Source organism: Portunus trituberculatus, chromosome 45, assembly GCF_017591435.1.
Source record: "Portunus trituberculatus isolate SZX2019 chromosome 45, ASM1759143v1, whole genome shotgun sequence".
Lineage (NCBI taxonomy): Eukaryota > Metazoa > Arthropoda > Malacostraca > Decapoda > Portunidae > Portunus > Portunus trituberculatus.
In genome coordinates this window covers 10527480-10550090 of record NC_059299.1, presented here as the reverse complement: position 1 = coordinate 10550090, position 22611 = coordinate 10527480, and the positions used below count along the sequence as shown (strand labels likewise).

At 44.4% G+C, this 22611-nt stretch overlaps 1 protein-coding gene across 2 annotated transcripts in view; it reads left to right on the top strand.

The window, feature by feature from the left end:
* Positions 1–2463: 2463 nt before the first annotated feature.
* LOC123519340 overlaps positions 2464–22611 on the top strand; it is a 41623-nt gene continuing 21475 nt past the window's right edge. For both annotated transcript variants that reach the window (XM_045280588.1, XM_045280587.1), the window contains exon 1: positions 2464–2582. The gene's annotated coding sequence lies outside the window, so the exon portion shown is untranslated. The remainder of the gene's footprint in view (positions 2583–22611) is intronic.

Sequence of the window (22611 nt, the reverse complement as noted above, 5' to 3'; positions counted from 1 at the left end):
GAAAAATGGAAGTGGAAGAAGAGGAGGAGCCAAGCCACAATATTTAGGTAAGTCCCCTTTTTAATGTTACTGTTCTTTATAACGCATTTTGTGTTTTTGGGTTATATCTAAAAGTATTTTGAGTGTGTTTGGTAGTGTTGCAGGGTGTTTTGGGTGTATTTTGTGTGTTTTCAGTGTGTGTTAGATGTTTTTAAGTATATTTTACTTATCTTGAGTGTGGTGTAGAGGGTGTTTGAATATATGGGTGTGTTCTGAGTGCGGTTAGGGAATTTTGAGTTGTTGTATGGTGTATTGAGTGTGTTTTAGTTTAGTTTTAAGGGTTTTAAGTGGTCTGTGCATGATATCTATCTTTGATAAGGTTGATATCAATGTAATCTGTCAATACATCCATCAAACCTCCCTTAAAAACCCGTGTGATTCTGATTTGTAAAGCGCAGAGGGCACATATTTTTGAGGGTTGGTTTTTGCGAGTGATTGAAATAGTAGTGTTGAAACAAGTGTCTTTTAGAAATACAACTTAGGCGACCACTGTTTTTCAAAGTCCACAGTTAGGAGGAAGTTTGTTCTTAAGAGTGTTTCTGTTTCTGCTTTTGATTTGCTAGATATCATGTTAATCTGTCAATAGATCATCAAACATCCCTGCAAAACTGGAGGGTTTGGGTGTGTTTTTTTTGGGTTTTTGGGGGTGTTTGGGGTGAAAGGGTGTTTTTTGGGGTTTGGGTGTGTTTTTGTGGTGTTTGAGTGTTTTGGGGTTTTGGGGATATTTGGGTGTGTGTTTGGGGTATTTAGGTATGTTTTTTGGGGGGTTTTGAGTGTGTTTTGGGTGTGTTTAAGATGTGTTTGGGTGATGTTTGGATGTGTGTCTCATCTGCATGTTGAAACACTAGCAGGTGGTGTAACTTCATTTATTTATTTATTTTTTTCTTTCTTTCTTTCTTTCTTTTCAACAACCTCGGCCTTTTTCCCAACCTAACCTAATGTAGCACCCGATAACCACTCCTCTCTCTCCTGGCAGGTCCAAACACTCTGCACCAAACTATGATATCATATATATATATATATATATATATATATATATATATATATATATATATATATATATATATATATATATATATATTTTTTTTTTTTTTTTTTTTTTTTTATGTATATTTATTTTTTTCCTCTTTTTTTCAATAATTCCCAGCCCATCCCAGCCTAACCTAGTGCAACAACCCCAGTACTATTCCCTCCCTTTCTTTTGCAGTTCCATTCATGTTTTTTTAATGTTTTTCCTAATATTTTTTCCTGTTTTCTCTTACATTTTCAACAATTTAAGGGCATGCTGTGATCCAGATTTGAAAAATTTATTTAAAACAAAGTTATAAAATTTATGACTTGAAATTTTGAGGATATTGTAAGCTATAGGTTGTCTTTGAAGTATTTACCTTGTTGTATTGATATGATAATCCAAATATCTTACTTATGGGTTTTTAGGGTTCAGATTTTCCTGTATAATCACTCCCAGATCTTTTTCCTCTTTAGTCTTCATTATTTTTTCCTCTCCCATCAAATAGTTCCTTACCGGTCTTCTCTTACTCTTTCCAAGTTCCATTACATGGTATTTGTTGACATTAAACTCCAATTTCCACTCCACTCATAAATCTTGTTTCTATCTTTCTGTAACAGCAAACAGTCCTCCCTGGTTTTGATAACTCTTAGCAGCTCTACATCATCACCAAACATATTAATAGAACTGATTACTGTAATGTGAATGTCGTTTACATAAATCTGAAACATAATGGGGGCTAACACTGACCCTTGTGGCACTCTGCTGGTTACTTAACCCCAAGATGAGTATGTATCTCTGATCACAGTTCTCATTTCCCTATCCTTCAAATAATCTCTTGTCCATTGGAGCACGGTTCCTCACAGTCCTCCTACGTTCTCTACTTCCCAAAATAGTCTTCCATGCGGGACTTTATCAAAAACCTTTTTTATATCCAGGTATACTGTGTCCATCATCCGTCTCTGCTTTCCAGTCCTTCTGTAACCCAGGAGTAGAAGCGTAATAAGTTTGATAAAAATGGCTTTATATGTGTGTGTGTGTGTGTGTGTGTGTGTGTGTGTGTGATTTACCTAGGTGTAGTTTTCCAGGCTTTACGCTGGTGTGGCCCTGTCTCCATATCTACACTTATCCAATTTTTCTTTAAGCTCTGCACACTCGTTGCTAACACCACTTCTTCACCCAAACTGTTCCACGTCTCACACATCTTTGCGGGAAACTATATCTTTTTAACATCTCCCAGACATCTTCCCTTCCTCAGCTTCACCATTACAGCTATTCCTTCACCTTGACGTGTTGTGAGAAGGAAGAATAGGTAGGTTAAAACAAGTATGTGAAAATTTGAGACCGTGCATTTTGTATTTACCGAGTTATTTTTCATTTCATTGTTCGACGTGACAGGAGGCAGGAAAGGAAACTGTAATGGCTGCTGGCGAGGCGGAGAGCAGTACCATGAGACATTTAGGTTTATTTTTTTACATTTTCTCCGTGAACCGTGTCTTCTTTCATCCTACCGTCTTGTGAGAAGCAAGGCAAGGTAAGGCAGAACATGTGTGTGTGAAAGCATGCATCTATGTTATTTGTTTAGGGAGGTTTTTGTAGCTTTGTTTCGATACGTGGAAGGTCAGGACCACTTCACTTGATTGGGGAGTTGGTAGGTGTTCTGGAGTCTTCTTAGGTGTTTGTTTGGTGTTTTTTAAGGCTATTTGACAATTTCTTTTTTTTCATGTATTTCTTGGGTTTTTTGTGTGTTTTGTTAGTTCGTGTCGGTTAATGTTAAGATTGTGTCAGTATGTTACATTTTCATCGTGATCTTATCCCGTCACCGTGGCGTGTTGTGCGGGCCCAGAGGTGGTCAGGAAGAGCATTTGTGGCTACGATTATTCACATGTCACGTATTTATGGAGTTATTGAATATTTTGTTTAGCGAAGTGGCTCTGTGGGAGCGGAATTAAGGCAGTGTATTGATGCATTATGTTTAGTATTATTTTTCCCCGTGACTCCTGCATCATTTCATCTTGGCTCCCTGTGAGGAGTGACAGGAGGTAAACTGGTAAAGAAAAACACGTGTCTGAATTGATAATTATATGCCGTGCGGTTCTGGAATTAGGTTATCAGAGAGAGTGGAAGCATGAATGTGATGGGGTGAAAAGCAGTACAGTGGTGAGTGGTGAGTGACATCAAGCGGTGCTGAGGAGGACGGGAAATGAGGTGATTGTGTGAAGCATGAATGTGATGGGATGAAAAGCAGTACAGTGGTGAGTGGTTAGTGACATAAGCGGTGCTGAGGAGGACGGGAAATGAAGTGATTGTGTGCGTGTGCACGTGTGGGTTTACATATTGGATCATTGTTTTCCATTTTTATTCTTTTATGTAAGAGGAAACCCGGCCAAGGGCAACAAAAACTGATAAAAAAAAAAAAAGAAAGTTCACAGACGTGCCAGTTCCCAAACAGGTTGAAGGAAATGTGGTCAGAAGGGGGACTCCTAAGATGATGGTTCTATTTTTTTTTTTTTTTTTTTTTTTCCCAGTTAAAGATTTTTATAGTTTTGTATGAAGGAAGAGAGTTGTGTTTAGAGGGCAGGCTATGACTGCCCCCTTGTTTTGTAAGTCACCAAAGGAAACGTTCAGTGAGGTCACAGCTGGCTTTAACAAGTTCACCGCATCTTCTGAACCAGTGCTAGTACACATAGAACTGACAGTAATTATCGTTTCGGCAGGTGTGGAAACGATCATTATTACTCCCAGTGACGTATGGTGTGTGTGTGTGTGTTTACGTTGCTGTATGTATGTGTATGGGGCTGACATTCACACCAGGGTAAGCACGGTCATCAGATATCATTCGTCAGTCTTCACTTTGACAGCCGCATAACCCTGTAGGGGAAGTGACCGTAGTACGTAAAGCTGTCACAGGATTGTCTTACGTATTGGCCAGAGTGTTGAAGAATTTAGAATAAGGAAAAAGGAAACTGCTCGTCGTTATTGCCACCCCCCCAGATGGGAACCGCCTTGTCGTGGTGGGGGGGCTTGCGTGCCCCTGTGACCTGGCGAGCTAGGCTAGAGGGGGCTTAGTCCCCTGCTCTGCCCTTTCGAGGGGGAGAGGGCTACCCATGCTAGTACGGTCGCCAGTGAGGGGCCAGACTAAATGGTTCCTACGTAGGCTGCCAGTGGACCAGCGGAGCCACCCGCTGGAGGGATCGCCCAATAGGGGCTGTCCTGTGCTGGATGGTTGGGTGTCCAGGCTGGGATGCTTTGGGAGGGGGGTCTCAGCTCTGTCGTGGACAAACATTCGTATCATGTGGGGCCTTTTTAAAACGACTGGTCCGCATGGGGACGAGGTACCCGTCCACGGCAGCCAGCGCTTCCTCCCATTGTAGTCCCAGTAGGTGGTTTCCCTTGCCCCTGGAGCCAATTTTTTGTGTAGCTGTTTTTATGGGAAAACACAAAAAACATTCAGGTTCTCGTGAGGTGGCTGACCTGGCCCACGAGACGTCATCTTCAGGTCTGAGTAAGGAGGAGGATTCCCCTCCACAAGGGCCTCCCACAGCAGTCTCTTGTTCTGGAAGTTCTTTTGAGGATGCATTTCTGCTGCATATGATTCTTTTGTAATGGTAAATGTTAATCCATCATTTTCCTATCATGCCTTGCACTCACTTCTCAAGGCGTATGGTACGGTTGTTCGCATTCGACTGGTTTATGATAAGGACTTTCCTTCTAACCGATGCTATGTAACGTTTATGTCATGTGATGAAGCTCGTTTAGCTTATGAACATGTAGCATCTCTGCCCTCGCCGGCCATGGCTTTAAAACTGAATTTCTCCAGTCACGTAATATTTCAGACAGTGACATGGATTACATCCCAAATGTTTTTGAAAACTATTTAGAGAATTCAGTTCCAGCAGTCCGCCAGATCCCACCTCCACGTTGGTTTGTGGCGTACTATAGAAATGGGCGTGGGAATTTCATCCATGCCTCCCGGTACCTGTCCAAAGAAATCGGCACGATTCCTGAGGGGAATCTGAAAAAGTATGGGAAGGGGGTGCTTGTGCGAGCAAAAGATCTTACGCAAGCTAGGATGTTGCAACATCTCCCATGCCCTTCTGACAGCATGTTTGAGACTGTTAAGGCTCATCCCACCTTTAACTATAGCAAAGGTTGTGTTTATAGCCAAGACCTCTATGAATTCCCAGAAGAGGAAATACTAGCAATGTGCCCTAGCTCAGTACAAAAGGTGACTAAGATGAGGAACTCCTCCAACATGGTCCTTCTCACTTTTTGGGTCCACCCTTCCTGACCGTGTTAATATCGGTCCTATCAACCTTAGGGTGAGGCACTTTGTTTCTCGCCCTCTTCAGTGCTTCTCATGCTATGGGTACGGTCACGGGAAAAGCTCGTGTAAGGAAGCTTCCCGATGTGGTAATTGCTCTGCACTCGACTCGCATTCAGAGGAGCATTGCAATGGTGCAGCTTATTGTTTTCATTGTCGTGATGCTCACCAGGTACGTTCCAGGCAATGCCCTAGGTATCGCCTGGAGCAGGACATTCTACAGCTTGCCAATAGTCAGTTTATCAGCCTCGGTAGCGCCCGCCGTGAACTCCTGTACCGCCAGAAGGATGGTACTGGTGCGACATCCTATGCTTCATTGGCCGCTCGCTCTTCGGCTGAGTCTGCCGGTCCGAAGACAACTCCTCCTGCTACCTCTCGCTCTGTTGGGGCGGGTGGTACTGTTTATCTGGCTAACAGGTTTGCCATTTTGGCTGATGACTCGGTTGAGTCATCTCTTAGAAGTGACGAGAAAAATACGGACTTGAACAAAGTTACCCATGTAGTAGATGTCCATTTGCCACCTGTATCTCCTAAGCCTTTCAAGGGTCTAACTAAGCGGCACCGCGGCTCTGCGGAGTCGTTAGATTTAGCTCAGCATAAGCAGTCTAAGTTTTCTCCCGGTGCTTATAATCGTGAGTCCTCCAGGGACCGCTCTGCTAGGGTAGCTCCAGTAGTTTCTGTCCAGCCTTCTGTGACGCCCTCCGTCTCAGATCGGGCTTCTTATGATGAGGACGGTCTGAGCATGGAGACGTCCGATGATATTGTCATAGCCGTCCCTCGTGGACCAACTGTATCGGAAAGTGCAGTCCTGCCTGATCCTCGTCCTCCGAGGACCAGTAAAAGTGATGATAGTTCGCATCACCCACCGATAAGCCGAAAGGCTGAGGTCCAACGACCCGGCACACCTCAATTCCCGGTGTCTTCTCGTCGTTTGATTAGTTCTAGTCAGGTCAGTCACGGGCAGCCTCAAAAGGCTCGCTCGTCCACTGCACCCAAATAGTCGTCTTCAAGCTTCTACAATGGAACTGTAGAGGCCTTCGCGCCTCGTGGGGGGAACTCCGAGCTTTGCTGTCGGAGTTCTCTCCAGCCTGTGTAGCTCTACAAGAGACTATGATAGGTGATAGTACTTATTCTAGTCCTCCTGGCTATCGTGGTTTAACACTCCTTTCCCTGACCAGGGCCACCACGGTGGCACAGCTATTCTAGTCCGTCAGGATATACCTGTTATCCCGGTACAACTTAACTCTCCCCTTCAGGTGGTTGCTGTTAAGGTCTTTATGGGACGACTGTACACCATCTGCAGTTTATATCTACCTCCTCGGCTTCCTGTCTCCAGGGGTGAGCTTGACGGCCTGGTGCGTCAGCTGACTCCGCCTTTTCTTTTGTTGGGAGATTTTAACGGCCGTCACCCGTTGTGGGATGAAGGTGCTCGTAATCCTCGTGGGGTTTTAATCGGTTCTTTTATTGAGGATGAGGATTGGAGATTTTAAATTCTGGGGATGTTACACATTTCCACACTCCTACTGGGACTTTTACAGCTATCGATCTTTCTCTTTGTACATCTAATTCTTTCCTTGATTTTAATTGGCGAGTCCTACCGGATTTACACGGTAGTGACCACTTTCCGATTTTATTGCAATCTGTGAAATCTGAGCCACAGTCCCGGCCACCACGCTGGGTTTTAGACAAGGCAGATTGGCGTCGATTCACAGACCTTAGCTCTTTTATTCGTCCGCTGGCTGACTTTTCTACTTGTGCTGAGGCTGTTGATTATTTTACTGATTTTTTATTTCTTTAGCCCTTCAGACAATCCCTAGGACGTCAGGTCGCTTTACTAAGCGTCCCGTTCCTTGGTGGAACGCAGCATGCACTGCAGCGGTTAAAGAGAAACGGTCAGCTTTCTCTCGTCTCCGGCGACATCGTGGGGACCCACAGTGCCTGGAAGCTTTTCGGCGATGCCGAGCTCGGGCCCGCCGCATTTTGAAAGAGGCACAAAGAGCCTCGTGGAAAGCCTATATCTCTTCCATAAACGTCCGCACCCTCTTACGGATGTCTTCAACAAAGTCCGCCGAATTGCTGGGAAGTATTCTGCTGCTTCCCCACCAATTTTGTTGTCTGCTGGGCGAACGGTGGCAGACCCTAGGAATGTCGCTGACCTCTTTGCGGAGCACTTTGCCAGTGTTTCCCAGAGGCATCCTGCAGCTCCGGGCGCACGTCACCGCCAGAGAATGGAATCTCTCGGCATAAACTTTTCTTCCGCTGGAGGAGTCTTATAATGTCCCTTTCTCTGCTTCCGAGTTGCGGACCGCTTTGTCCCAGTGTCACGACTCTTCTCCTGGGCCAGATGATATACCTTATGCCTTCTTGCGCCACATGTCTGACACTGCTTTTAACTTTCTTTTAAATCTTTATAATATGATTTGGCATACCGGTGACTTTCCATCTTCTTGGGCTGTGGCAGTGGTTCTCCCATTTCCGAAGCCTGGGAAAGATAATCTCCAGGCTACGAACTACCGTCCTATATCTTTAACGTCCTGTATTTGCAAAGTGTTAGAAAAGATGGTAAATATAAGACTCATGTGGTATTTGGAGAGGGGAAGTACTTGTCACCGGTACAGTACGGCTTCCGAAAGATGAGGTCTACTACTGATGCTCTTTTATCCCTAGAGTCTTCCATTTGTGAGGCCTTCGCTAATCACCACCATCAAGTAACAGTCTCTTTTGACCTGGAGAAGGCCTACGACACGGCTTGGTGTCATGGCATTTTACAGTCTTTGTTTAATTTGGGCCTTCGGGGCCACCTTCCTATTTTTATCCAGCAGTTTTTATCCAGCCGTTTTTTACGGGTTCGAGTTGGGAGTGTTCTCTCCGATGCTACAGCTTTAAATGACGGTGTCCCACAGGGAAGTATTCTTAGTGTTACGCTATTCGCAGTTGCAATAAATGGTGTTATACTCGTAGATACTCTACCGGATGGCATTCACAGTTCTTTATATGTGGACGACTTGTGCATCTCTTTTGCTGCTTCTAGGACAGGGGTATTCAATTAAAAGTCACTGAGGTCCAGTTCTTAAAATTTCCCCAAGTGGTCCGAACGGTCCAGCATGCCACCCAGATACCCACCACGCCCTTTGGTCATACCTGCCACCCTGCATATTAGCTTGACCTTCCTACTGCAGGAAATTGAGTGTGTTCACGCTCTCACTGGCCTGTTGACACCCGCCAGCGTTGCACGGCGCCCCGCCACCCGCCATCGGATGTCTCCCTCCCCGCTGTGGCCGCAGATTGGTCACGGGTCCGGACAGAACCATCGCTCGGTCCGGATCCGGACCGGGGTCCGCCATTTGGTGATGCCTGTTCTAGGATGTCACTGATTGAGCGCAAGCTCCAACTGGCGATCAATAGGGTGTCCAGTTGGGCCAACATGAACGGTTTTCGATTCTCCACCTCGAAGACCGTAGCCATGCATTTTTGTCGCAACCGTGGTGTCCATCCAGACCCGGATTTATACCTCGCCAATAGACGCCTCTCATGCGTGGAGGCGACTCGATATCTTGGCCTTTTATTTGACAACCGTCTCACCTGGGTTCCCCATTTTCGCTCTCTTAAGGCGTCTTGTCGGCAGGCACTATCCCTTCTTCGGGTTTTAAGTCATACCTCTTGGGGTGCGGACAGGGACACGTTGCTGTTGCTTCACCGTACACTCATACTTCCGAAGCTGGAATACGGCTGTGAGATCTACTCATCCGCAACAGATGCACGACTACGCTCGCTTGACCCCGTGCATCATGCTGGGGTCCGCTTGGCTACGGGTGCATTTCGGACATCTCCAATACCTAGCCTTCTAGTGGATGCTGGTTTCTGGCCGCTCGACCTCCGGCGCCAGTCTTCGATGCTCCGGTGTTGGTTTCGCACCCACCGTCTGCCTGATTTTGTCCCCTGTGTGTCAATGTTGCGGGACTCGCGCTCGCAGGCGTATGTCACTCGACCGAGTCTCCCTAAACCTTTTGGCCTACGTGTTGCAAATCTCATGGCAGAGTTATCTATCGACCCCACTCCTGTGTACTCTTTCCGTCTCCCGCGAGTTGGTAATTGGCAGCTTCCTGTTATCTCATTATGCCCTGCCATGGATGGCAAGAAGGATTTTTTGCCAGCTCTGTCCCACACACGGTTTTTAGAACACTTTTTTATGCATTCTGATGATATCCCTGTTTTTACTGATGGCTCCAAATCCGACTCAGGCGTTGGATTTAGTGTGGTTTTCCCCTCTTTTTATCGGTCTGGCAGCCTTCCTTCAGTGGCGTCCGTTTTTACTGCGGAGCTGTCTGCCATAGTCCTAGCTTTACAAATAATTTTACTCTACCGGTTTCGTCTTTTACAATTTTTAGTGACTGTCGCAGTGCTCTTACTTCTCTCTCTTGCACTATATCCTTTAACCCTTTGGTTTTATCAGCCCTGGAGTGGCTATACCTTCTTACACAACGAGGATATCGTGTTGGGTTCCTGGTCACGTTGGTGTTCCAGGGAATGAACATGCAGATCGCCTCGCTAAACAGGCAGCAAGTCGCGCTCCATCTCCTGCGTCTGTTCCGTTTCGAGATGTCTTTCCTCTAATTCGTGAGGCAGTTGCAGCAATCTGGCAGAGGAGATGGCTAACGGGGGTCGCAACCTCGAAAATGGGAGAGATCACTATTTCCTCTATCCCTCACTGGACATACACCCATGTTCGAGATCGACGTTTACAGACTTTATTGGCGCGACTGCGTATAGGTCACACGTACCTTACACAGAGGTACCTGTTGACCAGGAACCCTCAACCTTACTGTGATGACTGCCTGGTGCCGCTTACCGTGCGGCACCTATTGGTAGAGTGCCCTAGTTTGATAGAGTTACGACACCGCTACCTCTACCGCTGTCGCGGTAGAGATAGCGGTGTCTATTATATCTCAAAGGTCCTTGGACCAAAGTGTCTGGCCCAAGGCCATGACGTTTTTAGATTTTTGGGAGAAGCTGGCCTTCTCCCAAAGCTGTGATTTTTATTTAATTTTAATATATGTATTTTAATGTTTTATGTATATTATTGTAGCTTTTTGTTTTTAATTACCATTAATTTTATCGTTTTCACTTGTTTTAACTATTTTATGCATTTTATTTAAGTTTATTATATGTATTTTTAATGTTTTATTGAATTTTATTGTAGTTTTAGTATTTTTTGTTACCTTTGATTTTATCTTTTTTTAATTTCTTTTAGTTTTTATAAACTACATTGTAATAAGTAAAATATCGTAGCGGCGCCATATGACCGTTGATGTTGCGGCGCATAAAAATTAAAATCCAATCGTTATTGCCATACGTCATTATGAATGTGTGTAGCTCGTCATTAGTTGTCTTTTTATTTTACTTATCGAACATTTGAAATCTGCCGCTCGTACTACCTCCGCTTCGTACTCTAATGCTCGGTATTAGGACTATCAGCCTGCTTTTAAGTAAATACTGCTAATTCCACCTCTGTCTGTTTCTAGATCCATAGAATAAGCTTAAAACCCATATCAGTTCACCTAAACTCCTTTAGAAAAAAGTTAAGAAATATGAAGTATGAAGGAGATATGGGTTGATAGGAGGAAGAAAAGAAATAATAATAATAATAATAATAAAGATAATAATAATAAAAATAATAATAATAATAATAGTAATAATAATAATAGCAATAATAAGTATCTAGAGGTGGAGGTGGAGGTGGGGAAGAGGAGAGGAATATGAAGATCACCAATTCCTTTCCATCTTTTCCTTAAACCAGGCATCACCAAATGGCGGACCCCGGTCCGGATCCGGACCGAGCGATGGTTCTGTCCGGACCCGTGACCAATCTGCGGCCGGGTGACAGCGGGGAGGGAGGGTGTGGCGGGTGGCGGGGCGCCGTGCAACGCTGGCGGGTGTCAACAGGCCAGTGAGAGCGTGAACACTCTCAATTTCCTGCAGTAGGAAGGTCAAGCTAATATGCAGGGTGGCAGGTATGACCAAAGGGCGTGGTGGGTATCTGGGTGGCATGCTGGACTTCCGTTCGGACCTTTTACTTGGGGGAAATTTTAAGAACTGGACCTCAGTGACTTTTAATTGAATACCCCTGCCTTAAACCTTAATTTTTCTCGCTTGAACCCTTTATTTCTGGTTCTTTCCTACCTAGTAATGCTTATAATTTTGCTTATGTCCCTTTCGTTACAAAGATTCAGCTTGGAAATAGATAGTTCGAATATTTCTGCTCTTCCTAAGCTTGTTCGCCTTTGATTTACAGCGCGATTGAGAAAGGTGATCACTGATTATATTAAAAGACTCAACAAATCGATTATGGCGTTCCATCAATTACTACAACTTCACTATTTAACTATAGCAAATGTTGAGCGATGTTAACGGTACTCTCAATGATTTCCTGATAAAAAGACCATCGCTAAATCATTCTCTCTCTCTCTCTCTCTCTCTCTCTCTCTCTCTCTCTCTCTCTCTCTCTCTCTCTCTCTCTCTCTCTCTCTCTCTCTCTCTCTCAAAATATTCCGGATGAATATGTCATCCAGCAGTTACTGCGCCTGTTCCCACTATAGTGAGGAACCAGCAGGATTTACATTAGTTTAGACCTATTTATATCATTACGTACTATTACTGTTACTATGAATATAAGTACAGGATAAGTTGTACTACCCACCTATGCAGTAGTAGCAGTATCACTCCGATAGCGAACTTTCTTTTGGAAATAATAGTTAATATGGCAATTGTGATCCAGGCAGTGGGGTCACGAGTCTGCCCCAGTGGAGCAGTAATAGTAGTAGGCAGAGAAGCCTTCACAAAACTTGTCTCCTGTGTCAAGTAAGAATGATTTGCTCAGTGGCCAGAGGGAGAGCGTGAGGTTTCCGCGCAAGAAAGACACGTCCTGGGAGGAAGCTCCCCTGTTGGTGAACCTGCTGACGTCACTAGCCCCAGCTCTTTTCCCCTTAGAGCTGCATGTAGGTCGACCTTCTATTCTATGGGCCTTGGATACAACAGGGGAAGATGTTGGGTGAGGCTGCATATGTATAGGAACAATACATGTACAGTGCTTTACGTGCATTGTCGTCGTTATTACACACCAACTTACCAAATTACTGTACATATAGTATTTGTAAGTGACGCCACAGACCCCGTGATATAGCGAAAAATCTACGAATATGTATAAAAACCGCGAAACAGTGAAGCCTCCGAAAGTCGAACCACGAAATAGCGAGGGAACATTGTATATGCACACAGGTAGGCGGTCCAATTTGTAAGTCCCGTTATCTGTTTAATTGAACTCGCATTTTCAAACTGAATAATCAAGTGGAACTAACCCCCCACCAAATGAATCAGATAAACACAATCAGACTGCCAAAAATGTTAAGCTATTTACGATTAATCCAGGCCGACTTTGTCTGTTTTTCGTAATAGCAGTTTCTTAATAAATTTTTCTACGTTTTTCTTAGTGGAGGAAGATGAGGACTAAGCTGGCAGGCTAAGAGTAGAGTAGAAAACTTTATATATTATAAAGTATATATGGAACAAAGTTGACCCTATCTTTTTTCCGAGAGAACCTATTAGTATTACTGTGCATTTTGTGTAATATGTATCGTACAGTTGTTGTTTTTTTTCATTAACTAATTAAATTCACTTTAGAAACATTGAAAATTGCTTTAAAACATTGAATTGCTTTCGAAAATATTGAATCACTTTAAGAAAAATTTAATCAAATTGAATAATCGCTGATCAGACTTAGATTTTTGGCATCTGAATCAGATAATCAAATTGGACTTGACGAGTTGGCAAATTGGGAATAGCTAATCAGACTAATTTTTTCTAATCGTACTCACCGTTGTGCACACATATACACGAGTACAGTGGTACCTTGAGATACGGGCTATGATTTGGTATTTTTTGAGATATAAGCAAAATTTTGAGATACAAGTCATGCTTGGGGGATGTTGCCGCTGTAGTTGGTGGCTCGGCGCATCAGTCCAGCCTCAGCTGAGTTGGTATCTATATGTTTCCCGTGGATCTTTTGCACTGTGAGTGTTCTTTCATTTCACATTATTTACTGACCTTTTTTGTCTAAGGAAGTGCAGTTTTGATTTATGTTTAATGTTTACATGTGAATGGTGCCTGCATCCTTTCCTCCCTCCCTCCCCCTCCTCCACCATTAGCTGAAAAACATCTGTGTCCAAGGTTAGAACACTGAATAAACTTTTGCTGTTATTTCATATATTTTCATGCATTGATAAAGTATGCATGTGCAAAACAAATTCCTCCTGTCTCTACTTATCTCCTCCACCAATGCTTATCACAGAGGAGGGAGAAAAAATGTAAACAAACCTCTACAGCTAAGGTGGGGCTTCCCCCCACCTCTCTCTCTCTCTCTCTCTCTCTCTCTCTCTCTCTCTCTCTCTCTCTCTCTCTCTCTCTCTCTTGTGGAATGCATCTCCTGAGATAAATATGATTTATAAGACTAGTTTGTCTATTTATATTATCTTTTGTTATATTTTATCATGTGTTTGTGCAATATTTATTATATATAAATACCTTTTTCTTACCTGAAAACACATAAAAATAGGGGCGCTCCTTTTGGAGAGGCTGGAATGGATTAATGGCATTTCAATGGGAAAAGTTTTTTTTTTTTTTCTTTTTTTAAGTTATGGGCTTTTTGAGAAGCTCCTTCATCGAACAAATTAGGCCCCCCACATACGAAGCGATTTTAGAAATGCGACTTGAGAAGCGCGACTCCAAAGTCAATGCACGTCTATTGGAGCCTTCAGACGTGGTCGCGACTCGCTGGGTTGGAAGCGCGACTCGAGATATCCCTTGGTGAAGCGCGATTCCCGAGCAACTCGAGTAACATATGTAAAGGTAAAGGTGGGTTGCCACACACGCACTTTTTGGGCACGACGTGGCACGAGGTGAGTGCGCGCCACACCGCGAGTAGGAACAGTACGGAAACAGAGACGTCGGGTAGACGTCGGGTACATTGCGCGCAAGGGTGTGGCGATGTGGCACGAGGTGAGCCCGATCTGGGCACGAGGTGTTGCGAGACGTGACACGAGGTGAGCACGACGTGGACACGAGGTGTTGCGAGACGTGACACGAGGTGAGCACGACGTGCACACCATGTGTGGCCGAACCCGACGACCCGTTTTGAGGGGTCGCACATGAATTATAATAATTACGTACGCGCTTGTTGCCGATGTACTGTCACGTTATGTCACGGGGTGTTGTGAGGATGCGTCCAATATTTGCAGCGCCTCCCAAGGGGTATATAATAGGTTGCGCAATGATGAGCAAGTCACTCAAAGCTAGACTGGCAAGCAGGCAACATGGAAGAAGAAAACTACAGACAAGAGGCACAAGTATTGATGACAGGAATCCTGATGGTGGCTGCTGCATTGCTGCTGCAAAAAAGAAGAAGACGGCTACAGCAACCTCCCGTGCCACCCCAGCCACCAGCAAGAAGACCCAGAAGAATATGGTGCCGTGAATGGCTTACGAGACGAGCGACGCATGGCGATTATCACCACCTACTGCAGGAGCTCCACCGAGAAGACACCAAGGGCTACAAGAACTTCCTCCGCATCGAACCTGAACTTTTCGGAGAGATGGTGGACCGGCTTACTCCAATCCTCGCCAAAAAACACACCAGAATGAGAGAGCCCCTGTCAGTGGGGTTGAAGTTGGCTGTCACCCTCCGACACCTGGCATCCGGCGATTCATATACGAGTCTGCAATACAGCTTCAGGGTCTCCAAAACCGCCATCTGTAGATTCGTACCTAAAGTCTGCCAGGCCATCATTGACATCTACAAACCTGAGGTGCTCAAGTGCCCAAGAACCCCAGAAGAATGGAATCAAGTTGCCGAAGGATACTCAAAGAGGTGGAACTATCACAAGTGTGGAGGTGCTCTGGATGGCAAGCATGTTCGACTGCAGAAGCCCTCGCATGCAGGATCACTGTTCTTCAATTACAATGGACATCACCACTTCCTTCCTCCTGCAGACTCGGGGACAACTCTTGCTGTGGTGCTGGCTGCTTGGCGTTCTTGGGCATCTTGGTGGTGAGGTTGGCTGGAGTTGGGAGGGTTCCTCTTCTGGCGGTGTTTGCGAGATAAGTGACGTTGGGGCCCACGGGTCCTTTATATATACCCCTTCGATCCGGTCCCTTGGGAGGCCGTTAGCCAGACAGCTCGCGTCCACCTCGCGCTAACTTCGTGCCCGCCTCGCGCTAACTTCGTGCCCACCTCGCACACACCTCGTTCCACCTCGCACCACGCCTCGTGACACCTCGCGCCCTGGTGGCACGAAGTAGCGCCACTGCGCGCCATGCTCGACGTCGTGCACATGGGCGCGCGGTGGCTCGCACAGGGGACGAGGCGTCACGAGGTGATGGCACGAGGTGGGCCCGAAGTCGCCATTGCGTACAACGTCGGGGGAAAATATTAAACTTTTTTAAATTGACGCGCCTTCGTGCGACCCTGCCTCGACTTCTCCGACTTTGTGGCACGCGTTCTGCACGAACTGGCGCGCTCTTGGACACGAGTTGGCTCGCACTGGGTACGCACTCACCTCGTGCCACGTCGTGCCCAAAAAGTGCGTGTGTGGCAACCCACTTTTAAGTTTACACTTACGGCGTTTTGTGTCACGGCGTGTCACGGCGACACACCGTGCCACGCTGTGACATCCCCGTGCCTACACCGCGCGCACACCGCGTCAAGACCGTAACAAGCGCTCCAAATGGTCGCGGCGCCGTGCCAGAAATCAAAACTTTTTGATTTTGTGTCACGGGGTGGCGCGGTGGCGCGTCGCCGCAACAGACACCGTGATGCGTGTCGCGGCGCCGTGACAGACACCGCGGCACACCGCGACTCACCGCGGCACACCGCGCCAAGTTCGCCTGGGTGCAACTTGACGCGGCGCCTACAGCAACTTGACACGGCGGGCACGGGTGGCCGCGGTGACTGTCACGGTGGGCGCGGCGTGGCCGCGGTGACTGTCACGGTGCGACACGGTGTGTTCGCGGTGTGGTCACGGTGTGTACGCGGTGTGGTCACGGTGGGTTACAGTAATTGGAATTTAATGTGCTGATTGGCTGACAACATGCATGGGAGGGTATAAATATAGATAAAGTCACAGCACATTAACCATTCCGACTCATTCAAGCACTGCACGAACAGGCTTGTTCCTACGTCTTCTCTCGCTCTGTCCATGATGGGTGTCAGTCGAGAAGTGCCTACAGTAGCAGCCCGTGACCTCTATATATTATACCCCATGCCACTAATTATCACGATATTTCAATGTAGCAGGCACGCTTTGGCACGAGGTGACAGGTGTGTGCGTACCCCACCGCGCCCTCACCGTGGCTCGCCGCGCCCTCACCGTGGCTCGCCGCTCCACCCCGCCGTGCCACGCCGCGCCACGCCGTGACGTCGCCGTGCCATTGTGTCACGGTGTGTTGCGCACACTGTCGCGGCGATGCCAAAAAATGGACCTTTTGGTCGCGGCGTGGTCACGGCGAGTCGCCGTGACACACCGTGACCAAAACGCCGTAAGTGTAAACTTACCTTTACTATGAAGCCCCACATACGAGGCGACAGCTTCCCGCGATTTCATCACTACTTGCATCTCATTGGCTGGTCGGGGTCGGAGCCAATGAACTATCAAGCAGAGTTTTCCTCCACGTGGAGTCGGAGCGCGGGGCAGCTGGGAGGGGGAGTGCGGGGTAACTGGTAACATCCGGCTAGGAGGAGAGCATCACAACCATGCATAGCAAGATGAGTGACCAGGGATCTGCTGACCGCTTTGATACCGAATTATTAATAGATGAAATAGAAATAGCTTCCCGCGTCATTGGTGGGTGTTATGGCCAATGAGAGGGCAGTCCACGTGGATACAGTAGCGGGGATGGGGGGGTATGGCGGGGGAGAGGGTATGCTGTCGCTACACCAGTCGCTGTGTGTGTGGGGTCAACCCAGAATCGCGCTTCTCAAGTCGCTTCGTGTGCACGAAGCGATTTTAGAAGCGCGATTCTGGGTTGACCCCACACACAGCGACTGGTGTAGCGACAGCATACCCCCTCCCCCGCCATACTGCAGAATATATCCACTAATTCCTCCCAGCATCTCTTTCTGACTACCCTATCCTTGTAATCAGCACATGCCATATCCCAAATGGCTGGACGTTTTTCTATTTCATTTATTAATAATTCGGTATCAAAGCGGTCAGCAGATCCCTGGTCACTCATCTTGCTATGCGTGGTTGTGATGCACTCCTCCAAGCCGGATGTTACCAGCAAAGACAGTACAGAAGAAAGACTGGAAAGCTTAGCATTCAACATATACAAAACTTTGACGCCAAACGAAGCACTAACTCTGAACTGCCAGATGTAGCCAGTAATACTTTTATCATTACGTGTGTGTGTGTGTGTGTGTGTATATATATATATATATATATATATATATATATATATATATATATATATATATATATATATATATATATATATGAGAGAGAGAGAGAGAGAGATTCTCACTTATTTACACACTCGTGTGTGTGTGTGTGTGTGTGTGTTGTTTTGTGTGTGGAGGAAATATGAAAAATAAAAAGGGTCAAGTTCCAAACTTTATTGCCATAAACCATATGATAAAAATAATCTGGGAAAAAAATAGATTCAGTGTTAAGAAACGCATCACTGAAAACATTTTCATTCAAAGGTTCAGCGAACATTGAAATTAAGAACTGACAAAAGCAGTATTGAAGGTAAAGTACACAAGAAAACAAACAAAGGGTGTTAGTCATGGCAAAAGGTCAGAAAACACAAATGATGAGTGACAACACAGACATAAGCATGCTATTGATGCCATGGTATAACATACATATATAGCAATGCTTGTATATGGAGTTCATACCTGCTGTACTTGTATCACAAATGCCATTACTTTGACAATATTTGCGCCTTTAATAAACAATGAATGCAAAGTGCGTTAACCTTATGAAGCAAAAGACATTTTGTTATGCAACGCAGATTTACATCTCCAATGCAGAAAACAATAAAGCAGTAGAAGCAGTCAGACACAAGCATGAATTAGGTAAAGCATCTACCAGTCAGTGCATCATTACTTGTCACATCAAAGAATGCTGGTTATTATTATTATTATTATTATTATTATTATTATTATTATTATTATAGTTATATATTGTTTACATTAAGCACAAACACTACTCTAAAGAAGATACAAGCACATGCTAAATTATTTACACAAAATATAAGCATAACATGCTAGCAAAACACTATAAAATGATGTCATATCTACATACATGATACAGAATACTTCCAACACCTGAGAAATTAAGGAACTTTGTTAATACATCTACCTACACACGCACACACACACACACACACACACACACACACACACACACACACACACACACACATATATATATATAATTACTACTTATGTTCAGTAAGTAAAACCCCAGAGGGAATACATCCCCATTTCGAGGTGCAACACCTGAAAGAAAGAGGTGGTTCTGCACAGAATGCCCCTCCAGTGTTCCTGAAACGCTGTATCATTATATGTATATAGCCATTCACATTGTACATTGAAATATGACACATGAAGCCGAACAATGTTTCATATTCCACATGTAAAGGATGAACTTTATTTAAGTTTCACGTGCATACACATGAATCTGAAAAAATAAAAAAAATCATAAGCATACTAATAAGAATAGGTATGCACCATCCACACTACCAATCATGGCTCCAAAAATCATAGCAACAATTACTGGCCTTCACTTCTAACATCCCATCTAAGAAGCAAAATATCCCATGACAAAATCATTTCCCTGAACATACATGCACAAAATGTGTTCATAGTATTTTGTATAAACTCAGTTCACAACGAAATTTCATAAATGAACAAATCGGATACCTTGAAATAGTATTACATTTAAGTCCATTTATAAAGCAGAAATTTCCTTGTGTCTAGTCAGGTCAAGGGAAGCCATGTGGTCAGCGGCAGCGGTGAGACAAAACTTCTCCGTTCCACCAACAGGAAGTTTTACATTCTCCACATGAATAATAGTTTCCCTGGCTATCCACAGAAGAGGCCGTAAAGGTGTGCTTCTCATGGATGGCTTCAGCACTCCTCTTTTTCGAAAGGGACTTTGTTGATACAGAATGGAGTGAGAAAAATGCACACCCGCCAGCCACGGGTCGTGGATGCTAACTGTTCTGTCTACTTTATTGATTTTTTTTTTTTTTTCTTCGCAAATGAGTTCATATGGGTCAAGCAAAACGTATTTAATCATTACTAAAAATGTTCTTATACAAGATATTAGCTATTTAAAGACTTATGTATGAAGGTTTTTATGTATTTACATTGCGCCATTCGTTTCCCCTATTTTTAGTCTATGCGATGGTGAAGCCCTCTTGTGTTGGACGAAATAACTACATTAGAGTAAGCAGTTAGCCTTTTCTTCACCTAATTTTGGTGCTTTCCAGTCTTTTTTTTATAGGGTCTTTGGTTACCAGTTACCCCGCACTCCCTCTCCCAGCTGCCCCGCGGGCGCGCGCTCGGAGACTCCACGTGGAGGAAAACTGTTTGATCGCTCATTGGCTCTAATCTCACCCCGACCAGCCAATGAGATGCAAGTAGTGATGAAATCACGGGAAGCTGTCGCCTCGTGTATGTGGGGCTTCATAGTAACATATGTTACTCGAGTCGCTCGGGAATCGCGCTTCACCAAGGGATATCTCTAGTCGCGCTTCCAACCCAGCGAGTCGCGACCACGTCTGAAGGCTCCAATAGACTTGCATTGACTTTGGAGTCGCGCTTCTCAAGTCGCGCTTCTAAAATCGCTTCGTATGTGGGGGGCCTTAAACTCATGTATCTCAAGGTACCACTGTGTATATATATATATATATATATATATATATATATATATATATATATATATATATATATATATATATATATAATTTATTTATTTATGTATTTCATATAACAATCTTATCCTTCACTAGAAGGAGGATAAGGATACTACTATTCATGTATTGTTGTATATATATTGTGTTAAATGTATGTCATCAGTGAAAATGGAATTGGTTGTTCTTGACTTTAGTTGATTATTCAGAATCTCTTCTTGCTAGAGACCTGCAGCACCTAACAGGCCAGCAACAGCTCCTGGCCAGGAATAGGGAGTCTCAAGATGGTTATGCTGCAAATATGTTGAGAGAGTTTCTCTCTCTCTCTCTCTCTCTCTCTCTCTCTCTCTCTCTCTCTCTCTCTCTCTCTCTCTCTCTCTCTCTCTCTCTCTCTCTCTAAATCCAAGATGACGAGCTCTCTAAATCCAAGATGGCGGATTCCAGGAAGCAGCTGAAGTACTCGTAGCTCCAAGCTTTTCTGCCTTAAATTTGCTGAAGGAGGCAACAACCGTGGTGTCCCTACCGCATTTTTGTATTTGTGAAGTGCTATAACTGTTGAGAAGTGTTGAAACAACTGATTTATTCTGGAAAGTAACGATCTAGATGGTCACAAGTGAAGCTCTCCCAGGAGGATGTAAACAAACATGGCGGAGGCAGGAGACAGAGCTGCTGAGAGAGTGATCCTGGACAGAAGAGGGGAAAAAGGTGACATAATGCAAACTTTTGAGAGACTGGCAGAGGAGGGAAAAGAAGCCAAATCAATAAGTTTTGATTTAGAAGAAGTAAGTGGCATAGAAGACTCTCAGGATGTCATGAATATGGATGAAACAACCTTAAGGAGTGTTTGTGTAAAATTAATTGATAATTCCAGGAGAAATAAGGGTCTGATCAGAAGTTTGATGGGTGATGTTGTAGGCCTTAAGAGGAAGGTCAAACAATTTGAGACAGAAGCAGAAAATATGAGAAGCCAGTTTGAAGAGTTGAAAAATGAACTAAGCAAACAAGATGAAGTGTTGAATGCCTTACTTAATAATGTGGAAGAAAATAATAAAGCTGTAGAGGCAAGTGTGAAGAAATCAGAGGAGTGTGTAGGAAAAATGGAGCAAAATAAGAGAGAAAGTGAGACAAGTGTTAAAAAGTCTAAAGAATTGATGGAAAGAAAGTATAATGAGGTTGTAAAATTGAGCAGGGATTTAAATGAGGACAAAAGTGAGCTCCATGGTGGAAGAAGTGGTGGGTGACATGAAATGACTGGTGAAGGGAGAAATCAAGGAAAATACCAACCTAATAAGAGAAGAATGTGAAAGGGCTTCCTCAATTATTATATCGGGAATACAAGAACCAGTGATTGAAAATATAGTTAAGATCAGGTCAAAAATATGGTGCATAAGAGATTTGATGAAATAAAGGATGATGAAGACAGATGAATGGAAGATATATTAGATATAAGGCGAGTGGGTAGATACGATCACGATAAGAAAAGTTGTAACAAAAGACCTGTGAAAGTGAGATTCAGCTCTGAAAGAACTGTAAGGGAGGTGTTGGCCATGGCAAGCAGGCTCAGAAGGATAGAGGGAATGAAAAAAATCTATATAAATAGAGATATATCATTACCAGAGAGAATGAAAGTTCAAGAGATGAGAAAAGTGGCTAGAAGTCAAAATGAAAACAGAACAGATGAAGAAGCTAAGAAATATTTTTTTGCTATAAGGAGGGGAAAAGTGGTGAGACTGTTCAAGAGAGGTGTGTCAGTAGAGGTGGAAGGGGCCATAGGAGGGATGATGGCCCCTAAGGAGTAGTGACAAGAGGTGTGAAGGAAGAAGTCTTTGTGGATCTAAGGTTAATTTATACCAATGTGGATGGCATAAGCTCCAAAAGACTAGAAATAGCAGACTTGCTAAGGGAAAAAAAAATCCATGGTATTTTGTATGGTGGAAACTAAAGTAAAAAAAAAGAGATAAATTTGGAGTTGTTTGGCTGGGAAGGATACAACATTTGGAGGAAAGACAGAGTGGGTAGATTTGGTGGAGTAGTTTGTATTCTGGTCCACAACAGTTTAAGGGTGAAAAATATAGAGATTGAGTCTGAATTAGCTGAAGTGTTAGCAGTGGAAATTACAACGAAAGAAAATGAGAAAACAATGATAACGACGTACGTAGCACCATACACAGAAGCTTGGGCAAGAGAAAGCCACGAGAGAATGAGGAAAGAGACCTTGGATACCTTAGAAAAATCAATCAGAGGATCAAATCGCATCATACTTTGTGGT